At 44.3% G+C, this 14,877-nt stretch overlaps 1 protein-coding gene across 5 annotated transcripts in view; it reads left to right on the top strand.

The window, feature by feature from the left end:
- Nucleotides 1–3,944: 3,944 nt before the first annotated feature.
- The window catches only part of rab14 (RAB14, member RAS oncogene family), a 59,170-nt gene continuing 48,237 nt past the window's right edge, over nt 3,945–14,877 (top strand). For 2 of the 5 annotated variants that reach the window (XM_072488569.1, XM_072488564.1), the window contains exons 1-2: nt 3,945–4,147; nt 6,896–6,964. The gene's annotated coding sequence lies outside the window, so the exon portion shown is untranslated. Of the gene's footprint in view, nt 4,148–6,895; nt 6,965–7,633; nt 7,922–10,680; nt 10,787–14,877 lie in introns of all 5 variants that reach the window. The other 3 variants (XM_072488568.1, XM_072488567.1, XM_072488565.1) reach the window with 2 other exon arrangements.

The following is a 14,877-nucleotide window of genomic DNA, read 5'->3' as shown; positions in this document are numbered from 1 at the left end:
CTGACACTACCCCCTTCTCCAGTCCCCCTGTCGTCAGCAGCTCCTCCAGCAATGTGGAGGCCGGCTCCTCCGGGAAGTTCTGTACCTCCTTTCTGGCAAAATCTCGAACCTGCATGTATCTAAACATTTCCCCCGCTCCAGCCCATACTTCGCTTCCAGATCCTTCAATCCTGCAAACTAACCCCTAAGAAACAAATCTTTCAGTGTCTTAATCCCCTTCTTCTCCCATTTCCGAAAATTTCCATCCCATCTCCCTGGCTCAAATCTGTGGTTCCCCCGAATCGGTATTTCCCTTGACCCTGCCTCCAACCCGAAGTGTTGGCGAAACTGCCACCAAATTCTCAATGAAGCTCAATGAACCAGGGGCTGGTTAGCTCACTGGGCTAAATCACTAGCTTTTAAAGCAGACCAAGGCAGGCTAGCAGCATGGTTCGATTCCCATACCAGGTGCCGGAATGTGGCAACTAGGGGCTTTTCACAGTAACTTCATTGAAGCCTACTCGTGACAATAAGCGATTTTCATTTCATTATTACCGGACTCCCTGAATACTTCCCTGGGGCTATCGGGAGCGGCGCTGTTGCTAGTGCTTTCAATCCCGACCCCCTGCACAAACTCTCCTCCATTCTGACCCACTGGGAATCAACCCCTCTGACCCAGATCCGCACCTTCTCCACATTCGCCGCCCAGTAGTAATACATCAGGTTCGGGAGACCCAAACCCCCTGCCTGTCTTCCTCTCTGTAGCAGCACCTTTCTAACTCTGGCCACCTTCCCTCCCCATATGAACGATGTAATCCTTCCCTCAATCTCTCTGAAAAAAGCATTTGGCAGGAAAATCGGCAGGTATTGAAAAATAAACAGAAATCGTGGCAACACGTTCATTTTAACCGCCTGTACCCGACCCACCAGTGACAGAGGGAGACTGTCCCACCTTGCCAGATCAGCTTTCACTCTCCCCACCAAACTAGAAATGTTGTACCTGCGGAGCCCCCCCCCCCCCCCCCCCACTCCTGGGCAACCTGCACCCCCAGGTACTTAAAGAGAGTCCCTGCCCTACGGAATGGCAGCCCCCTCACCCCTGCCTCCACTCCCGGCCGAGATACTACAAAATACTCACTCTTGTCTAGATTGAGCTTGTACCCCGAGAAAGACCCAAACACTCGCAGCAGCTCCAATATCCCCCCTATCGACACACTCGGTTCCGGCACGTATAACAGCACCATAAGGACACCCTATGCTCTATCCACCCCCCCCCCCCCCCCCCCCCCCGCACTATTCCTTTCCATACCCCCAAACTTCTTAATGCGATGGCAAATGGCTCAATCACGAGTGCAAACAGCAGGCGGGACATAAGACATCCCTGCCTAGTCCCACGGTGGAGAGAAAAGTATCTTGAGCTGTTGTTATTTGTGCGGACACTCGCCCTCGGCTCCTTATATAGTAGCTTTGCCCAATTCACAAATCTTGGTCCAATCCCAAACTGCTCCAGAACTGCCATCAAGTACCCCCATTCTAGCCGGCACTTCTATTGTATTGTTTAAAGTGTTCTTAAAACAGTTGATATCCAGGCCTTATTGAAAATGGGACAAATTGACACTGGTGTGTAGGATAAACTTGCCACAAACTGTGCCCCATGGCGGCACCTCATCCAACAAGCCACAATACATTTGGAAACTAACTGCATAAACGTTGCTGTGGATAAGGAATGAAAGCGAAAGGAGACAGAGCAGAACCCTGGCTTGAAACCCTCTTCCCCCTTCCTCAGGGCAGCTCTTGTCATCTCTGCCCAAAGACATGTGGCTCCAGGATTGGCCTGCTGTGTCACCTGAGGATACGCAAATCATGAAGTCTGGCAGATGTTCTGAGGGACTGACAATCACAATGATAATGTATCAAGAAAGAATGAGGCTCCTAGTTCAAAAGCGTAACCACTGATCAATGTCAAATTTACTTGGAATTGATTAATATTTATAGCACAGAAATAGGCCATTCGGCCCAATTGGTTTATGCATCCCTTATGACCACATGTCATCATCCAAATCTATTAACCTCATAAAAGATTACTGCACAAGATACAAGATAAGAGCTCATGGTGTTAAGGGAGATATATTTGCATGGATAGAGGATTGGCAAATGAACAGAGAGTTGGGATATATGGATCTGTTTCAAGTTGGCCAGCTGTAATGAGAGTGCCACAGGTATCAGTGCTGGGCTCTCAACTAATTACAATCTATGTTACTGACTTGGATTGTAAATCAAATGTATTATAGTCAAATTTGCAAATGGTACAAAGTTGGGGCGGCACGGTAGCACAGTGCTTAGCACGGTTGCTTCACAGCGGCAGGGTCCCAGGTTCGATTCCTGCTTGAGTCACTATCTGTGCGGAGTCTGCACGTTCTCCCCGTGTCTGCGTGGGTTTCCTCCGCGTGCTCCGGTTTCCTCCCACAAGTCCCTAAAGATGTGCTGTGTGGTGAATTAGGCATTCTGAATTCTCCCTCAGTGTAACCGAACAGGCGCTGGATTGTGGCGACTAGGGGCTTTTCACAGTAACTTCATTACAGTGTTAATGTACTTACTTGTGACAATAATAAAAATTATAGATGAGGAAGCAAGTTGTGAGGAGGATACAGTGTCTGCAAAGGGGTTTAAAAGTGAGTGGGCAAATAATTGGCAGATGGAGTAGAATGTAGGAATATGTGAGGTTGTTCACGTTGTTAGGAAAAAGCAAAATATTATTTAAATGGAGGGAGACTGCAGAATGTTGTAGCACAGACGGATCTGGGTGTTACTTTTCAGACGTGAATCACAAAATGTTAGCATGCAGTTACAGCAATGAGGAAGGAAAATGGAATGTTGGCCATTACTGTAAGAGGGACGGAGTATAAAAGTAGGGAAGTCTTGTGGCAACAGTGCAGGGCCTGGGAAGGCCGCACCAAGATTAATGTGTACAGTTTTGGTCTCCTTACTTAAGGAGGGATATACTTGCTTTGAAAGTTTGGAGATTGTTCGCTAGGCTCAACCTGTTTAGCCGCGTTACGAACGCACCTTCCTTGGCCACCAAGTCCTGGGGTGGGACTCGAACCCGGAGCTTCTGGCTGAGAGGCGGGGATGATACCCACTGCGCCACAAGACCTGGAAAGTGGAGGTAAAGCCACTTCAATCAGTTTTGCCACGATCATCCTATTGAAGGGTGGAGCACTCTTGAGGGGCTGGGCGGCCTGGTCCTGTTTCTTATGACCTTACAACCTTCTATTATCTTCTCCCACACGTTTAGTTCCCCCATCGATGCACGTGGATGCTAGCTAATCAATGGGACCTTCAGGTTAATGTTGATATAAATTTTGGAGTGCAAGTTGCAATCAAAGAGAAGGGGGGGGGGGGGGGCACAGTAGCACATTGGTTAGCGCCAGGGTCCCAGGTTCGATTCCTGGCTTGGGTTACTGTCTGTGAGCAGTTTGCACTTTCTCCCTGTCTGCCTGGGTTTCCTCCAGCTGCTTTGGTTTCCTCCCAGTCTAAAGATGTGCAGGTTAGGTGGATTGACTATGCTAAATTGCCCAAAAAGGGATAGGTGGGGTAACTGGGTTACGGTGGACTTAGTGGTCGTTCCACGGGCCGGTGCAGACTCGATGGGCCCAATGACCCCCTTCTGCACTGTAAATTCTATGATCTATGAAAGGAGGGGAGGGGGAATTGATAGATTTTTTTTCATTTAAAATGAGGAAAATGTTTTATAGTTTAAATGCAAAAAGTCCTAAATAAAGTGGGGGGGGGGGTGGTCATGAGATGTGAAGATTGCAATGAGCTGTATTGATGAAAATCTGCTCTCTCCCTCCCCAGTTGCCCTGCATAAGAACCTCCTCCTCCTCCTCCTCCCCCTCCCCCGGCCGGAAGAGCATTAATGACGGAGCCCAGAGGCGCTGACCCCTGACCCGCCCCTGTGACGAGCCGCAGGAAACCCCGTCGGAAGGAGGCGCCATCTTGGAAGTTGCGGGGAGGGAGACTTTTCAAGAAGTGATTTTTTTTTTGTTTTTTTTCCGCGCGTTGGGGGAGGGGGATAAAAAAAAAACAACACACAAAAGCCAAGAGAGAAGATCAGGTCGAAGAATTGCTGGTGGAGGTTGTGCGTGGTGTTGTTTTGCAGAAGACGGTAAGGTGATGGGAGTTGAGGGGAGGGGAAAGGGAGTGCGGGGACCGGCCCCGGGGACCGGGAGTGAAGTGAAGGGAGGCTGCGGCTTCGGCCGCTCCTCGGCCGCCTCTTGTTTTTGGGCGTGTGTCAGGGCGAGGTTGGCGGTTGCCGGCTCCCCTCCTCCTTCCGCAAGGCCCGGGTCTCGGCCCTGTGCCCTGCTCAGCAGTGTCACCGCAGTGAGAAGAGGGAGAAGGAGCCGCTCCCCTTTCCTGCCTCCCTCCCCCGGCCTATAATTCTGACTTCAAACTTCGCAGCCCGTTGCCCTGGTTTGAGCTGTTAATGATCGTTTTTTAAATGTAAATCTGGCCGCAAGTGAGAGGAGTGGCCTGGTTATCATCACCCTCTCCTATCTCCATTAAATAACGAGCCATTCGGTTGGGTTATTTGGCGAGTGTCTGGCCGCATTATCCAGCTGACATTTGTGGCGGACTGATGCTAGTTGGGTGGGGAAGGGAATTCTTGCCAAAGTGGGGTGGGGGTGGGGGGGTATGCACTGCATGAATAATGAGCTCTGGTGGCCCGCCCGGAGCAGCAATCTCCAAAACTTCAGTTGTATTTTTATTGGGCTGTCAATATTTGCGCGCACACACACACAAAGTGCCCGCAGAAATAATGCGTCTGTAGTCCATTGACACTAAAACGAGTTTGGTTGTTTAGCATATTTTACAGTGCGAGGGTATGTATGGCTGACTCGTCCCAACAGTTTCTCATGGCATTCTGTGGCGAGGATAATTCTGATATTCATCTGGCTAACAATTGATTCACTGAGGAACATAAATTACTCTTCACGCAGATGTGCATAGTAATGACATTTCTCCTTGTCTGCCCTACTGAATCACATGTTTCCTTTTGTGCATGGAGAGTTAAATTGTAGGTTGAATGTGCTATTTAATGTTCTGTACGCCTGTCAGAATACAAGTGTTAAATTAATGCATTAAGGAAATTGACTTTGTTAGATAGTGTGTGACATAACTTTCTGATGTAGTTTTTGCACGTAAGAAGAAGTGGTAAGCTTAAAATAGGTTACCTCTGAGCAATACTAGTTGAAAGAGTGAACTGGTTTTCGGGGAGGGATGAATAAATTGGTCAAAAGGTTGCTTTTGTTAAAGTGCTGATCCAGGGAGTCAATGGAGAATCATAAGAATTATTATGACAGCACTATGTTAGTGCTGGCCTGCAACAAGAGTCACTTGCCTGGTCCCACTCTACCCACCTGTTTTCCCCATAGCCTTGCAAATATTTTCTCGTGAGATAATAGTCCAATTCACTTTTGAAAGCCACAGGTGAATCTGCCTTCACCGCACTCTCAGGCAGTGCATTCCAGATCCTCACCACTCACTGCATTTAAAAAGGGGTGAAATGTTAGTGGCATTGGTTCTTTTGCCATTCTCAAACCCATTTTCTGTGGTTCTTGACCCTGGTGTCCTGTGGTTCTTGACCCTTTTTTCCATGGGGCCAATTTCTCCATATCCACTCTGCCCAGAACACCCCCTATGATTTTGCACATCTTTGTTAAATTTCCCCTTAACTTTTTCCAATCTTAAGTGTAGAAGAGCCAGATCTGAAGCTCCCTCAGATACTCTGCCCAACAGATACTTTCGCCCAGATGTCAGAAACTTGCTACTGCACCAACAGATACTTTAGCCCGAATGTCAGAAACTTGCTACCACACCAGTGTGACGTGTTTTTTTTCTGTTCTCCAGCCCAACAATCTTGTGACATCTGAGATTTCTAATCAGTATCAAATTGAGGGTAGTTTTGTGTTGCAGGCTTACACCTATTATGAACCAGGTTGTAATTGTTCAAGCTGATTTCTCATTGGATCCTTGCAGCCAATGGAGAGAAATAGGACCTGCGCCCCATGATTTAGGACTTGGAACTGGGGTCTGGTGTGACAGGATCTAAGCCACTACACAACCCTGAAAGAGATTCTACCACATTTATCTTACAATGTGCAATTATCAACCTATGATTTGTGAGCTTTGTAATGGATGCAGAACTGTGTCTCATGTTTAGTCTTAATCTCGGAAGTATGTTTCCTTCTGAGAAAATGCTGCCACTGTTGTGCAGCTTGAATTTAATTGCTTTATTTTCCAAGTAAAAAATGTTAATATCTTGGGAAACCATTGGTCTGTCTTTAGTTAATATGTATCGTTTGCAATTTACAAAGAGTTCTGGTATCCTGATTGCATACAGGTACAGATTGATGTGTTGGACAATGCTAATTTTAGTATTGGCACTTGGCCTTTTAATCTAATTTTACAGGAATTTGGAATAGACATGTCAATGGGTGTGGGACATGTCTAATCCCACTTTATTGCTTACAGTTGGGCTTGAAATTGGGTGGAGCTTGGAATCTGAAGTCAAGAGTAGTAATTCCGGAAGCTGAAGTCAAGAGTAGTAATTCCCGTTTTTCTCTCCTGACACTTTTGGGATACATAAATTCCTGCATTGGAGTACCAGAGTCCCAGCTGGGAACTTCTTCTGGAGTCCAGTTTAACTATCGGCCCATAAGTTAGTCGTCGTTTTACGATTACGCCTGTTCTTGTATGTTGCAGTAATTGTGATCGCCACGAACAGTGTTTCTATCCTATACATGAACTGCTCTGCCAAACAAGTAAAATTAATATTTTGAAGTGATTCAGGCACATTGGTTAGAGATCATTATTTCAGACTTCATTCCTGTTTCCTCTTGTCTGTATTCTCTAGGTGGCAAGCAATAATGTCTGCACCACAAACATTTCCATGACTGCATTGGTACTGTGAGATAACTAGCAGGTAGTTAATGCTTAGTGTTTATTTTTTGTGTGCTGTTCATTGCTTGTGTCTGTGGAAGTATCTGTGAATCCCACAAAATTAATGTCGGACTGAGCTCTGTTTAGGATAATGTGCTCTCGCAGTAGTTGATGTAGGTAAATGTTAAAGGTGTTGGGTGCCCTGGGATATTCCAAAGTGTTTCACATAGACGCAGTCATTACTCCCAAGAGAACTTTCTACCTTGTCAAGCTCTTTTGTAGTGCTGTGATTTTTTTTTTTTAACAGCAAACCAATTGGATCTAGTTTTAACATCTCATGAGGATTGTCAGTGTAAATAGAGAATTAAGTGTTACATGTGCAAAATGGAAAAGCATTAGCATGAAGCATGCCAGAACTGAGTATGCTTACATGCATAAGTTTTTTTTTTTGGGGACCTGACTCTTAACATTTAGAGGCTTATCGATTCGTCTGCATTTCTGGAAAAACAAATTGGAGGAATCCTGCTAGTATCTGGGTTTGTAACTCATCCCTTTTCATATACTACAATGTGATTGTTTTTGCCGGGCTGAATATGTCTCAATTGTTGACACCCAAGAATTTCAAAGCATTGCATGTGATGCGCTGGTTGAAGAATTGTAACACATGCTGAACCTGTGCAGCTTTAATGCAATTTTTTTTATTTGTTCATAGATGCAAAAAATTTAAAGAAAATGAGTGGCCTGTAGCAGACTCATAAATTTGTATTCCGTACCACTACTGTGTATGGGCACCTATCGAAGTGCAGGCTATCAGCAGCAAGGAAGTAGTTGCTGGAGGATTGGCGTCAGTAGCAACAACAGTGATTTAAGCATTATTAAAAAATGTTGTTAGTTCTAACCGCCGAGTATATTGTGTTTCATCATTCCAATGGGATTTACAACAACTGATCTTGTAAAATTGGGTGGTGATTTTAGGATGAACCATTGTTGCTTATGTAAGGTGAGTGAGAGATAAACATGAATTGAACCCATTGATTAGAATTTAAGGTTGTAGCCCCTCTTGAATTATTTGATCTTTAAATAGATGGTAACAAAGGGATCTAATTTTGCTCTGATAGGTTCAAGTAAAATGGAGAGCATCAGCAGGAATCAATTTTTGGATACAAATTTCTATTGTAACAGTTTGAAATTGACTTAGGAGAGCAGTATTTTGCATTTGTTAGCCTGCTGGTTACAAAATCCTCATTACCTTGCAAGTTTTTAAGTATGCAGTCAATCAAATATATTTTTCATGAGGTGTTATTTTTGCCATGATCTCGAGTTTTCCCTTGTCTTGTATTCAATTCAATTAAATATACGTAGGAAATACTAGTGCAGATTGGAGCAGATGCTTTGATTTAATTAAGTATTTAAGGATTAATCTGTCCACCATTGCAAATGTCGGCAGTGATACTGTAGCTCATATTTGGCAATTTCACTTCTGTACACTGTTACTGACTTCCTCTTTTTATTTTTGCAGTTGCCTTAAATTTCTTTTTGAGTAAGAATAGTTCATATGTTTATAATATGAATGCACCTTCACTAATCAACATGAGAGATGAGTCGTTGTGCATAAGGCAAATGGATATTATGCATTTAAATTATTGGTTAGCTAACTGTTTCAGGAGCACCAGCAAGCCATAAAAGTCCTTCGCCCGATTGCAAGTTATTGGTTGTAAACTTCCATCTGTATCCAGGGTAAATGTCTCATTCTCAAGTGTATACTTTGGGGGACCAGAGGCAAAGGGATACAAAAGTCTTGGATTTATATAGCACCTTGCATGACTTCAGGATATCCCAAGTGCTTTATAATCAGTGCAGTACATTGTAGTCATTGTTGTAATGTAGGAAAATTGGCAGCTAATTTCTTTTTAGAAAATATTTTATTTGAGGCATTTATAATTTTGATATGACGTCAGCAAACTCCTCAGCCTCGGGTATGCTCAATACATAGGGACATGGTTCACAGGACCCCTGCACAACGGCCATACCTATCCTCCACCCCCTCAAAGAACCTGCTCATCCAAGCCACAATCATGTGTGCCCTGTGGACCACCTTGATTGTATCAGGCTGAGCTTGGTGCATGACGGGGATGAATTGACTCGCCTCAGGGCCTCCTCCCATAATCCAGCCTCCAATTCCCCACCCAGCTCTTCTTACCACCTCTTCACCTCCCTTAGCGGGCCTCCCTCCCACTCCATCAGTTTCTTATAGATCTCGGAGACCTTCTCCTCCCCCACTCCTGTTCTCGACACCACCTTATCCTGTAGCCCCTGGTGCAGCAGGTGTGGGAAGGTCGAAACCAGCCTCCGCACAAAATCCCTCACTTTCAAATACCAAAACTCATTCCCACCTGGCAACTCAAACTCCTCGAATCTTGGAAAATCCTCATCAATAAACAGATTTCCAAATCTCTCGATCCCTGCCACCTCCGGAAACCCCCCATCCAGAATTGGCAGCTCGTTTATACACAGTAAACCTTCACAAGCGGCAGTATGATGTGACCAGATTTTTTATCCATAGAATCCCTCCAATGCTGAAGGAGGCCATTTGACCCTCCGTATCCCTGTGACCCCGCACATTGATCATGACCAACCCACCTAATCACATCTTAGGACTGTGGGAGGAAACCTGCGCACCTGGATGAATCCTACACGGACACTGGGAGATGTGTACAGTCCACACAGACAGCCACCTGAGGCCAGAATTGAACCTGGGCTTGGGTGCTGTGAGGCAGCAGTGCTAACTAACCACTGCCACTCAACAAAGGTTTCATGGTCATTAGACCTTTGAATTCCAGTTTCCCCATCTGCTGTGTTGGAATTTGAACCAATTATCCTGGGTTTCTGGATTCAGTCCAGTGACAAGACCACATACCACCAATTCCCCTTGTTTGTTTCTTGTCTTTTTGACATGTTGATTTGCAGCATATATGTTAGCCAGACCAGCAGCGATAGCTTCCCTGCTTTGTAGAATCATGCGGTGGGGTCATTTCTGCCCATGTGACAATGGACTGGGCTTCTGTTTACCATCTTGTCTGTAAGATGGCACCTTTAACAGTGTAGCACTCTACGGCATTGCAATGTCAGCCTTTATTTTAGTGCTCCAGTCCTGGAGTGGGCCGTGAATCTACAATCTTTTGACTCGAGACAAGTGTTACCATGGCTGATGGAAGAAGAGTAATGAGTATGTTGCATTTGGAGGTAGGCATATATTCGGACTCTTGACTGTTGAATAATTGGGTCACCTAGATGTTGAGATTTGAGTAGCAGACTTCCTGATTTTAGGTGTACTATGAAAGGCATTTTTTTCTGACTGTTGTGCTTAGAATTAAAGAAAGGACCAACGTATGCTAGTTTATTTTCGGAAATGTAAATTTAATCAAATTATGTATTATATTACTTTGGGACATTTAGATTTAAAGCTAAATTTATTTTTTTAAAGGAGATTTCTTACAAGTAATTTAATGAAATTAGTCCAGTTTAAATGCCAACTTGCTAATCTGTACTATGTGACGACTGCATGCATTTGTTGGAAGAAATGTGGTGCTTGGAACTCTGGAGAACAAGAACAATAGCACCCCATGAGATGATGTTTCATGCCAACACCAACTATATTTTTCAGTTGCATAATTAAGATTTTCCTGGGTTTTGGAGGAGAAAAATAATTGGGGATTCCTGTTTCTGATTTTTTTTCCTGTCACCATTGTTGGGGCACAGATGCCCCTGAACTGAACAAAAATTGCACTTAGCATATGGGCAAATAACCTTCTGTCATTGTGAAGTGGAACACCTTGGATGCAATACTTGAGGGCAACTGATGCTGGTAAGATGACTTTAGAAAATTACATGAAGTGAAGAAAAACAGAGGAAGAAAATTCCTCTAATTTTATCTGTAAGTTCTGTTTTTCTTAAACTTGTAACTCCATAACTCTCAGAATTGAATTTTGCACCAGGAGGAGCTTCCTAAATTTGAGGGAGTTTATTTACATTTGGCATGCCTGTTTAAAGAGTATTATTTTTTTAAAACAGTGTTGATAGTAAACATGTAGTTCTGTTCTTGCCTACAGTTAGTTACAGACCTACTGATTTACCTTATTCTGACAACAGCAGAGTTCTGCTTTGTAGGTCCAGGACTCGCACAAAATTTGTCATCACCAGGTTCAATTGTAACCAATGAAGCATGGCAAGATCAAATGCAATTTCTCCCTGTTTTGTTGGTTTGATTAAATATGCCCTGACTGCAAGACATAACTAATGTATTTAAATTTCTCCAGTTCATACTTGGGGATTCTCCCTCAAATTCACTTCTTGAGGTTCCCTGGGTAAAGATACTCCTGTATTCCAGATGTATTTGTTCTGGTGACTTGAACCTGGAGGTTAGTAATTATGGTGGCTATGATTTCGAAACCATAATCAGGTGGCGAAGTTGAGTTAATTAAGGAGAACCAGCTCTGATTTTAGAAAACACATCATACTTGATGACTAATCTCATTGAATTTTTTGAAATAGCAGGAGGTTGTTGAAAGGAATGCATTGGCATGCTGTCTATATGGACTTTTGAGAAATATTTTGCCAAATGCCAACAAAAGACTGGTTAACAAAGTAGTGGCTCATGAAATAGGAATGTCAGTGTCAGCTTGGATAAAAAATTAACTTAAGGACAGACAACAGCATGTCATGGTAAATAGTTGTTTTTCATAGTGGGCGATAGTAGATAGTGGTGTTCCATAAGGGTCAGTGCTAGGATCACTTGTTTTTTTAATGTAATTGTCTTTTCTATGGAAATGTTACTGTCTGCCACAATTTGCCATTGATGCCAAACTTGGAACAGTGGCAATCTGAGGATACCAATCAACAACAACAAGGTATAGGCTGGCAGAATGGAGAGACAAATGGCACATGGAATTTAAAGTGTGAAATGATACATTTTGGCAGAAGGGATTGAGAGCCAATATAGACTTAATGGTGCAGTTCTAAAGAACATGCAGGAAAAGACGGTCTTGGAGTCGATATGAATAGACCTTAGAAGGACATATTGAGAGAAAGAATATTGTGATCTTGGGCTTCATAAATAGAAGGGTTCAGTACAAAAATGGAAGTGACACTGAACTGTTTTTATAAAGCTCTGATTAGGCCCCAAACTAGTGTATGGTGTCCAGTTCTGGTCATCACTCTTTAGGAAAGCTGCGAAGGCCTTGAGGGTGCAGAGACGATTTACTAGAATGATTTCTGGGATGAGGGACTTCAGCGACAAGGTTTGGTTGGAGCAGGTGGGATTTTTCTCCTTGGAACAAATGAGATTGCTGGGAGAATTGATAGAGGTGTTCAAGATTATTAGAGGTTAGATGAGGATAAACTGTCTCCATTAGTAGATCGTACAAGACAGAGAACAATTGGATTTTGAACAAGATGCAGGGGGATGTGAGGAAGAACATAGTAATGACTTGCACGTGTATGGTGGAAGGAGAGACAACAAATGATTTTGAAAGTAAATTGGGCACTTGAAAGAATTAATCTTTCAGCACGATGGGGGTGGAGCAGTGGAAATAGATTGTTTCACAGAGCCAGCATAAACACGATGGGCTGAATGTAAATGGCGACCAAGGAGCATCATTAGATCAAAGCACAGAGAGCTGAACTCTGTATCTGATTGTTGTATACTTGACCTGTTAACACTGGGCATCTGGAAGGGGTAGAATTCTGTTCCCAACAGAAAAACATCCTGCCCCTTCAATCACAAAAATGCATAGAAAATAAGCCCTAGTGGTTTAATAGGTCAAAAAAAAATTAAATTGCAGAGTTGGATATAACATTTATTTAATGGGTAAATGCTCCTCTCTTAACTAGGAACTGGCCCTGCTCTGACATTGGCCCAGCAATTTCTAAGTTATTCAGGGTTATTAAGGGCTACTCTCTAGTTTACAACTTGTAATAAAGATACCGTGAATAGACCCATACGAAATGGAAATTTATAGCTCCGTTATACTAACCAAGAAATGAATAAGGGCAAGTATTTTTGATGTGACTTGAATTCTAGTAAAATGTTGTCGGAATGTAGAAGGCCGCACTTTTGGGTTTATTTTTAAAAAAATTTATTTTATTACAAACATGTGTAAAAACAGTAACATATCCAACAACACACTCCTCAACCTTGCAATCCAGTTTTGTACAATTTATTCCCTTTTTACCCCCTACCCTCCCGATACTCTGCAACGAACAGTTCCTCAAACATTGTCGACTACCTCCGGGCTCATGAACAGCCCCCCAGTGTCTCTTCCTGCCCTCTCAACTCAAATTTGATCTTTTCCAACCAGAGAAAGTCAAGCAAGTACCCCAACCAGGCTGCCACCCCCGGTGGTGTATCCAACCTCCAATTCAGCAAGATCCTTTACCGAGCAATTGGAGAAGCAAAGGCCACGTGTCCGTCCTCTTCCCCCTCCATCAGCTCTGGTATTTCCAATACCCCAAGGACCAGCACCATCAAGTCTGGCCTGACCTCCACCCCCACGATTTTGGACAATGTCCCAAGCATCGCTTCCTAGAATCTCCAGCTTTTCACAGCCTCAGAACATGTGTGCATGATTCGCTGGCCCTCGCCCATAGTTCTTGCACTCCAAAAGAATCTACTCTTCTTGCCCGAGTCGTATGTACCCTATGCACTACCATGAACTAAATCAAGCTCATCCTCGTGCAAGAAGAGGTTGATTTCACTTGCCCATCGTCTCACACCACAGACCCCAGTCTATTTCTCTCTTTCCCCCCCCCCCTCACACCACAGACCCCAGTCTATTTTTCTCTCTTTCCCCCCCCCCCCCCCCCCCCCCCCCAAATCCTCCCCACATGCGGATACCATCCTGACCGTCGACTACCTCCGGGCTCCTCCAATTCTCACTAAACATCCCCAACAAATATAGTGCCAACTCCGTTGCAAATATCATATAGAACTCAGCCAGAAAGCCATCCAGCCCCGGAGCCTTCCCTGACTTAATTCCCTTAATGCTATTAGTCACCTCCTTAAGCCCCAGCTCTTCTTCCAATGCCTGCCTCCTCGCTTCCTCCAACCTTGGAAACTTCGATCCGTCCCATATCCCCTTGTTCTCCACCTGGCCCCGCCGTGTATAACTTCTCAAAATCCTCTCCTACAAGAAGGTAAATAAACGAGGGGAAAAAAAGCCCCATCTCTGGCAATGTGCAACAATCATAACCTCCAACCTTTACAGATGCAGCTCCTCCATCTCTCTCCAACTCTCAGTTCTCCCCCAGTTTATGGTCCCTTATAACGTCAATAGGCTCTTTTTAAAAAATAGTACTCCCAGCCTTTGGTACAGCACCATGTTGGCCCTGATGAATCCTGCACGCCTCTTCGCCAGCTCCAATATCCTGATATATTTGGACACGGTTCCCCTCCCATTCATATTCACAGTCTCCCTTCTCCTGACTCATTATAGGATCTAAGAATAATCTCTCTTTTGTGTCACAAGTAGGCTTACATGAGGGCAGCACAGTGGCGCAGTGGTTAGCATTGCTGCCTCACGGTGCTGAGGTCCCAGGTTCGATCCCGGCTCTGGGTCACTGGCCGTGTGGAGTTTGCACGTTCGCCCTGTGTTTGCGTGGGTTTCGCTCCCACAACCCAAAGATGTGCAGCTTAGTGGATTGATCGTGCTAAATTGTCCTTTATTGGGAAAAAATGAATTGAGTACTCTAAAATTTAAAAAAAAAACCAAGTAGGCTTACATTAACTTTTTCTTCTCCAGATCATCGGCAACTCTCCTGCTCTCGCCTGTGGGCCCAGTCCACCTCTGGAGTCTTGTCCAGCACTCCCTGCTCCACCAGACTGGCCAACATCCTTGACACATTTCATGGAGCTCGTTCCTTTCACACCTTTTGACAGCCCCACAATCTGTAGGTTCTGCT

The sequence above is a fragment of the Scyliorhinus torazame genome, chromosome 22 (genome assembly GCF_047496885.1).
Source record: "Scyliorhinus torazame isolate Kashiwa2021f chromosome 22, sScyTor2.1, whole genome shotgun sequence".
Classification (NCBI taxonomy): domain Eukaryota; kingdom Metazoa; phylum Chordata; class Chondrichthyes; order Carcharhiniformes; family Scyliorhinidae; genus Scyliorhinus; species Scyliorhinus torazame.
Note: the sequence above shows the minus strand (reverse complement) of the source record. Positions and strands in the feature narration are given on the sequence as shown.